We start from the raw sequence: 9,028 nt of genomic DNA, 5'->3' as shown, positions 1-9,028 counted from the left end.
ATGGCACTAGGTAAGTTAAAGCATTTGTTGATTTATGTTTCGTCAACCTAAGAACTTATTGGGTTTTTTTAAGAAACTTTAGCTTCATCCAGCAGTATAAATGTTACTATAACTGCCTATAACTATTTAATTTGGAACTGATTAGTTATGTTTTGTTTTGCAGTTGTATAAGTTCTACAAAAATTCAAATTTCCATTTTAGATGTATCTGTATTAATCTGGCTACAAGTATTCATTAATAAATATATTTTTATGAATAAGATTTAGTGTTTACTTTTTTGAGTGTACTCTTATCAATTTAATAATCTTATTATCTACAAGGAAGTCTGGTTATTTTCACGTAGCCATATTTAATTAGATACAATATTTGAGTTAATCTCACGCCTAATGGTTTCCTTAGTTTCGCATTTACTTTACGGTGTATACTTGACAAGTAATTTTTGTTTAGATAGAAGTGAGTGGTTGACTTTTCTAAAGCTGATATAATACGGACTATATAATGCAGTGAATAATTATAAAATTAATTTTACAAAAGTTTAGAAATGGTCCTCACATCAAAGATCACAAGTTTAAAACTGACTATCAGGTTTTTTTCAATGTCTCCAATTATAAATCTCACTTTTGAATTGTGTACTGTATCCAACATTTTTAAATTTTTAAATTAGAGTTTCCATAACAAATTAAACCATAGTCGAGTTACGGTTTATATGTATTCAATGAAATTGTACTTCAATAGCTCATTCGAATGACATAGTATTTTAATTACATTAATGCTTTTGTATACATTATTTTTGTTAAGAGTTACGATATGTGGTTTCTAAAAAAAACTTTTTGTCGAAAGTAAAACCAAATTAGTATTGTTATGTTTTCTATAAATTATGTTAAACCCGTAGTAGCGAGAAAAAGTTTAAATTTTGATAATTGTCTTTAGCTTAACTTATTTTGTACATTCACGATTGGCGGCTCGTATTTGAGTGTTGTGAGCTGTTTTCCTATTTCTGCTAATATGTATTATGCAACACATAAATAATAGGGATTTATAGACAATCGAAATTCATGGCTTATGCTATAATTCCAAGATAATATAATGTATCAACATTCAGTTCATTTATGAAACAGGTGCATTGATTAACGATTAAACATATAAATTGTACAATATGTTAATCAGATTTTACGAATTAAGTTACAATTTACCATGATAGGATCTTATGTACAAAATACTTAAGTTATTTCTTTAGTTTTTAGTTTTACCTTTAAATTTATAAATATGTTAATTTATAATAGTAACACAATATAAAAATATTTCATTATATTTATATATTTATATTTCATATTCATTCTAAAATGTAATTTACGAGTATTCGAATATTTTCTAATTTAACAGACGGCTGGTAATGGTGATTGATAGTATATATTATTTGCGTATGCGTGTATACTTAACTGCGTATTTACGTGGTCTAGATCAATTGCGTTGTTGCAGAGAACCATTTCACAAAAAAAATAATGATTAGGACCAAAATTGTTTTTTTAACTAGGATAAATCTTGAATTTGGGTAGACAATTTCTTGCTTATGTATTTTATGTAATAATAGTAATCTTTAAATAACTAGTATTATTCATTGTTATACATTACATTAATGTTAGTGTATTACAATAAGTTGTCTATTTATAATAGTTTATTTTATGCTTTGTTTTATATATTCTATTTCTTATTTGTTGATTATCCGATCCTGTATCAGCGACTGTGGAGAAACTTTAAATTTCTTGTTTTCTTTTTGTTTTAACATGAATAATGCATTTCAAAATGTTCAACAGTTTCCGTTTGTCGGATTTCGATGAGGAAGAGCTAGACCATGGGAATTCAACTCGTAGCCCACTGTCTTTATTTGAGGTCTGCGAATAAATTAACATAGTAAGGATTTTTTTTTTAACATTTCATATATATTTTTACTATGAATAGATACTACGAGATTTAAAAAAAAAATAAAGGTGGCCCGCAAACTGCATCCGAATTCCGTACTAAGTATAAAAATTTGATTTATTTGAGTTACCTTAATTAGTTAAACCTTTACAAAGCAATCTATCGAAAATAATATATTTTTATAATGATAAATACATTTTCTAAATTATCAAACAGATAAAACCAGTATTTTCAAAATTCTATTAAAACTGTATATTTATTTATATCATATAATCAGTGCTTGATACACAAATTGAAATGTGAATGAAAATTGAATATTTATTTATGAAACAATTTGATTTAATATCATGTATATAAATTTATACCAAGATAAACAATTTTTCAAGTGATACCTTTTAATTAAATATAATTTATGCAAAAATGTTATCAGAAGCAACTTTTTTTTATCAATAATTGAATAGTGTATTAATGTATACACTCGGTACTGATATTAAAATGTAATAGGAAATTTGATTATTTGTTTACACTATCCGCATAAAAACTGTTCCAATTATCATATTTTCTAACTAGAATATATTAAGTTAACTTTAATGGTTGTTTTTTATAAGTAATTTTAATATGATTTTGAGGAATAATTCTGTTATTGTATTATTTTTATTAGTAATAACTAATAATTTCTGAATTAATTACTTCATTCTAAAATTGTTGAAATTATTGTTCACTTCCATTTTAAATTTCTCATAATTACATTGATACTATATTGTTATATTCATAATTATTATGCAGTACGCTGTAATACTTAAGTTCCACTAAGGCACTAACTATGCTATTGTACCTACTTGTACACATACAGTAATGATCAAAATATGACTAGTTTGTTCCTTGAACTCCAATAAATTTCCAATGAAAGATACATGCAATAAAAAAATAGCGCTATTTGACAGTTATATAAATATTATTTATGAAAGAATAAAATTAAAATTACTATTTCATCAGCTTATCAACACATTAAAGCCAAACTTTACTGAAAAAATAACTATATATAAGTATGAATTACAATGAATATTTACATAGAATTATATTATATTGTATACACGTGGAAAACATATAGATATAAATAATTTACAGCTATGTCATGAATTTATTTTTTACAATCGAAAAACCAATAACAAACTATTCAATTCATTTAGAATAATTTAAATACAAATGTTATTAAACTAGAAATAAAAACATAAAATAACTGTATTAAAATTTAATAAAAATTGACGTTTGGACAATGATGTTAAAATTTAAAATCTAGGTATATATAAGTATATTTCTAATTTATATGATATACTTAAATTTAATGTATAAGATATTGAACAGAATTTACTTCAAATAAATATTTTTTGTTTAATTGTTATTATTATAATCCTTTACAATATATTAATAATGTTTACCAGATTAAACGTGAATTAGTAAATATAATATGAAGTTATAAAATAAAATGTGTATTCAAATATGCGGTGTATTTTTTTACTGTTATGTTATTTTACAGTGTGTTAGTTATTAATTTTTAATTTTACTGTAAACATTTATATAAAAATAAATTAGAATTTCAATCGTAGTATTATAATTACTACTAAAAATTTTAATTTATGTTTTGGACTATGAGCGGTGTAATCGTTATGAATTATTGATTTAACAATAAAGTATGTTTTAAAAAAATAATTAATTTTTTGTTACTTTAGAAACAATAAAAAGCTTCAATCATCAACTTTAAGAAATTGTAGTTGTTGGTAGAAAATTTGTTCTAGTTATTGCTTCTGTTTTATTTTTTGATTGGCAACCGCAAGGCGCGGATGAATTATCATCTCAAAAAGTGTCATAACATCGTAAAGATAAAATTAATGGACAGGGTAACGCCGAAAAATGGCCAATGGTGGCGGACCTGATTGTTTAACTCGGGCTAGTGATCGGGGACACTGACGCCCCGCGAACGGCCTCACAAGTGGCGAAGATGTCCACTAACCAAATCCTCCAGAACCCAGTGAGAGCAGCTATCTACTACCGAGGAAAGGACGGCCGACATCCAGCGGACGTTGAGTCAACCAACAACCGGTCTATTGCAGCCACCCCTGCCGAGCGAGCCGATAAGGGTACCTGGAACGTCACGGGAAACCCCCACGCCAGAGGTGAGGTTGAAGACTGAAAGCTGAAAGAGAAGAGGAAGGCTAAGGGGCTTGCCGCGAGCCAGCAACCGCGACTAGCGAAGCACCCTAAGCCAGTGACCTCGGACCTGGAAGCCGCCAGCGGACCTCCGTCTCGATCAACATCACCGGATATGATGATGGAGGTTGACCAACCTGCGCCCAAGTGAGTAAAACTCGAGCCTGGTCTGTCACTGAATGTGCTGTCGGAGATGATAGTCGACAACCTGTATTTCACTCCGGCCACGTCACCCAGCTGGACATAACGGGGAAATAGAAACGCGAGTCTACCGCGAGCAGCCGCAAGCGGTGGTGCAAACAGACCTACCCCTCACGATGCCACGACAGCGGTACAAGTTCACCCTGTATGGAGGCGGAGTATGACAAGGTATGTGAAACGGTCGCCGGTACACAATACAGGCACCGCAGCAATCGGACTGCATTTTATCAACCGCCATACGGGCAACGGTGACGCGACATGGTCAACTCTCACACGACGCCGCAAAGGCGCAGTGCGGGACGCGAAGACAAGCCGGACCGCCGGCCTAAACGTACGAGTACGGCCGCTGGGCATCGGTCTATTTGGCACGAACTGTCGTACTGACAACAACCGCCGTTTCGTTTTGAACGTCAACTCCGCACCGTATCTCAAAACATTAACCACGGTATTTATTATTACATTATTACCGCGAACTGTTGTATCGATTATCACAATTCGTCCGACGTAAACACGGTTTCGTGTTCCTAACAAATTGTAAATTTATTGTGTTCTTTTATATCTATATATTACTTACACCATTGTAAGCCGCGCCAACGTGCGCTTCTATTATACTTATTAATATTTATAAGTGTACTGCCAGTAAACCTCGTCAACGCATTTCCGTACCTGCCTCTCGTATTGTGTTTATTCCGTACCGTCGATACCATATATACCCTGAACGGCTCACCGTGGACCTAAGTCCAACTTACAACCGCCGTAGCCGCGTCAGATAGTAGGGTGATTAAAACTTATGTCGGATTGAAATAAATGCTATAATATTCCACTATTCCAGTACTTTTCAAAATAACCAAATAAAAAAAAATTACCAAAAAACAGCAATATATTTACGCAATTTCAATTTTCAATAAAACCTATATTATTTTTTATTGTAATTAAAAAATTATTTTTTTTATTGTGGACATTTAAATTTTACTAAGTACGCTAGCTACTTTGGTGCTATTCATAAACCCTTGAAATGTCCATCATTCTTAGTTAATTTTCTATTTATATGACAATGACAATCTTTTTGTCAGACAAAAATAATTTTTAAATGCTTTTAGTTACCTAATTAATTGGAATTCAAAAAATATTATTCACAGAGTTCTATGGAACATCAGTGTTAACTTATAAGTTAAGTTAATCATTATATAATAATATACGCAATGTCTTGAAAAAATAGTTCAATCTACAGTATTACTATAGATACTAGAAAAAATAAATTATCTATAGTAATGTAATCACACTTAAAGATATCCTTAAGAATTTCTAATACCAACGCTCAAAATATTTTTTGTTTACAATAATATTGAATTCAAATTCAACGCATCTTTACAGCAACCTATTCAATAACGATCGAAATATAAGTACTTACTTTCGAAATCTACTAAAGAGCATAATGACTTCCCTGGTTTTTTTAGAATATTTATTATAATTTAGAAGTGAATTTGAGTGTCATGTCATTATATAAATTAAATATTACTTTTATGACAATTTTTGTTGTTGTATGATTATAAATTATTCCGAGCAGAGATATTTAAATAATCTTATAACACTATATTTTTTATTTCAACAACAAGATTTTTAAACTGAACCTGATTTATTATGGAAATAAACTATCAAATTACTTTTGAATGCATGGTATAATATAGTGTATACAACAATTAAAATAAATGCTTAAACAATTTGTATACTTATTACTTAATAAGATTAATTTTAACACGCAGTGTGTTGTACAAGTATTAAAATATTTCAAAATATTATATTAGTAATATTGTTAAAAATTGTACAGTTACGTCTATGTTCAAAGGCTATGACTTGTAATGAAATATTTACAAAGTTAGTTTTTATTGTACTCGCAAAACGTGACTTTTTTAACAGTTGACATTTTCCATTACTGGTTGTCATCGTGTAGAAATCATAAATATTTTAATATCAAAAAATATAATATATTAATAATTAATATAATATAATTCCATTCTGCTAAAGAATTTTATCAACTAAACATTTATAAAGTTGAATAATATGTTATATATTAAATATCTATAATTTTAACTCAAACTATCAAATGATTTTGATTGCATTTCTTTACAGTTTACAGTTTATACAGTTTATACTACCTACACATTACATACCTGATTTATAGACATTTTTTGAACTACTAATCCAAAATGGAAGAAGAACTCGACTAGGAGAATACCGACTAAAGTTACTTAGTTACACCTTCCACCGAAGAAACATACGCATTTTATTTTAATAATTATCATAATATACGAATAATTAAATATTCTTTATATAATGCAAGATAATAATTTTGCATTATATTTTTTTTTCTATTTAAAATACTTAAAAATACCAACTTATTAACAATGTTAGTTTTCAGTATAAAAATACTTTAAAAATAAATTTGGTACAGGTTGCTGTCGGTTAGTGTAATTAATATCTGTTTTCGATGTATAATTGTATAGTACCTATTTAATAATTTTACATTTCAATTTAAATATGATGGTCATCATATTATTGATCACTTATGTTCACCTTGTTGTATTTATTTATATGGTGTTAAATAATAATATTTATTGACACAAAATACCTTGTGTCCGCTTCAAGAATGAAATATAATTTATCATTCTACAGTAGTTTTAAAACATAATTTATTGTAATGTTAAATGGATATAATTAATGATATAAATACATTGAAAATATGTAAAGCGTAATAAAATTTTTTATCATAATGTACAGCTTATAATTATAATAAACATGAAGGAATTAATGGTTTTTTAATGAGTGGCAAACATTAACCTAAATTATATAAATTAATATTTATTTACTTAATATAAAATTTCATGAAGGATCTAAAATATATAAAAACAATACGTTAAAAAAGTATAATGTCGGTACATAATATTATAAAATTAATTCTTGTTTGATTTAAAACAAATTAAAAGCATGAATATATATTGTAATTACGAAAGTGTACGATTCTAAACAATTAACGAAAAAGGTCGGCGTAGTGATGTTAGTGGGATTTAATTTATTAACACTACATTCCTCAAATGGAATTTTTCAAAAAAGAAATTTTATTTAGCAATAATAAATTCTTTTAAAATATCAATTATAATTTACCTATCGTACAGCGTATATCAATTAGAATTATTTGAAAATATACATGCTAAAATTTCGATTTAAATTGTCATGTTAAATTTGTAAAAAAAATTTTTATAGAAATTCATGAAATTTAATTTAAATACATCCTTATGATGATATTTTCAATTAAATAGACAATTGGCTGAGTTGAGGTATTTATTATGCAGATGGAGATGATTTCGCCTTTAATCCGCAAGTTAATTAATATTTAAAATATTTCGGTAAACGGATGGAAGAAACTTTTATGGACACTATAAATAATTAGTGATTGACATAAATGTAAACAAATTACTCATATGAAATCATAATGAAATATTAATAATAATTTATAATAGTTTACAATAATATAATATTGATATTTACCTAATAATTATTATAATTGATTTAAAATCTCTTGATATTATATTACAAATTATACAAATATTGTTTAATAAACTAGTTTTTAATATCTGTGTTATAAAATAAAACTTACTCGGAGCAACATATTAAATACTTGTTGCGAGTATTAATAACCTGTCTGTGACTATTAAGAATATTTTTTTACATTATGATGTGTTACTTTTACGCTAAAACTTGTAATAAATAGGTCTTCTTTGCATGCTTCACGATCGTTTTTCATTTCACGTCAACATAAGCATATTATAATAAATGTGAGTATCTTCATTTCCAAGAATGATTGTATAATTATATAATGGTATAATGATAATATTCAAAAGCAAATTGAATTGATTCTTAAAATGTATCTAGGTGCTATTATTAAATCTATAGAAATATTATCATTGTTTCTTGAGTTAATGTGTATCTTATTTATTGTTAATTAGATTGGGCAATTTTGCTTTTTATTATTAATTCAACATATTATAGAATTTTTACCAATTTCTGAGTATTTAAAATCGTATATAGTATAATCTACTTGAAACACACACACACACACACACACACATATTTAAATATATTATATAAATCGTATTTAAAAAAAATATTATACTTAAATGTATCGAATTTTCTTAAAGAGTTTAAACACGAGAGTTTTTATTTATGAAGTTCAATACTACTTTTAATCTTTTCAAAATGTATTAAAAAAAAAAAAATCGATGTTATGAAATAAAATATGGCATGTTTATTTACATTGGTTAAATAGTAAAAGAAGTATCTGCTTTTGCATACATTGTTAAATATCGGGATTGTAGTTCCAATAAGTACTTATACACTATCATTATGTTAATAAATCATTGCGGTAAAACAGTACGATAAATATTAAATGAGAAAACATTATAAATTTATAACATATAATTTAAGCTTTATACCTAATACTTATTTATTGCATACATACGAATGTATCTTTACATACTCATGTTTAATTTTATTTATGTATACAACTCGTAGTGCATTATAATGACGTTTATATTTTTATCATGTAATTTTTGAGCTCCGTAATTTTTTTGTACGCGTTAGCTCAGTGCTTTATGCATATATAGACTGGTAAATTGTCCATAAATCGTCGACAAGGCAAAGC

The 9,028-nt window shown here is 27.3% G+C and overlaps 1 pseudogene; it reads left to right on the top strand.

Moving 5' to 3' along the window:
- LOC113552509 lies at nucleotides 1-4,279 on the top strand (annotated as a pseudogene).
- Nucleotides 4,280-9,028: the final 4,749 nt, after the last annotated feature.

This window comes from Rhopalosiphum maidis, chromosome 2 (genome assembly GCF_003676215.2).
Source record: "Rhopalosiphum maidis isolate BTI-1 chromosome 2, ASM367621v3, whole genome shotgun sequence".
Lineage (NCBI taxonomy): Eukaryota > Metazoa > Arthropoda > Insecta > Hemiptera > Aphididae > Rhopalosiphum > Rhopalosiphum maidis.
The sequence above is the reverse complement of the archived record's forward strand: the minus strand, read 5'-3'. Positions and strand labels throughout refer to the sequence as shown.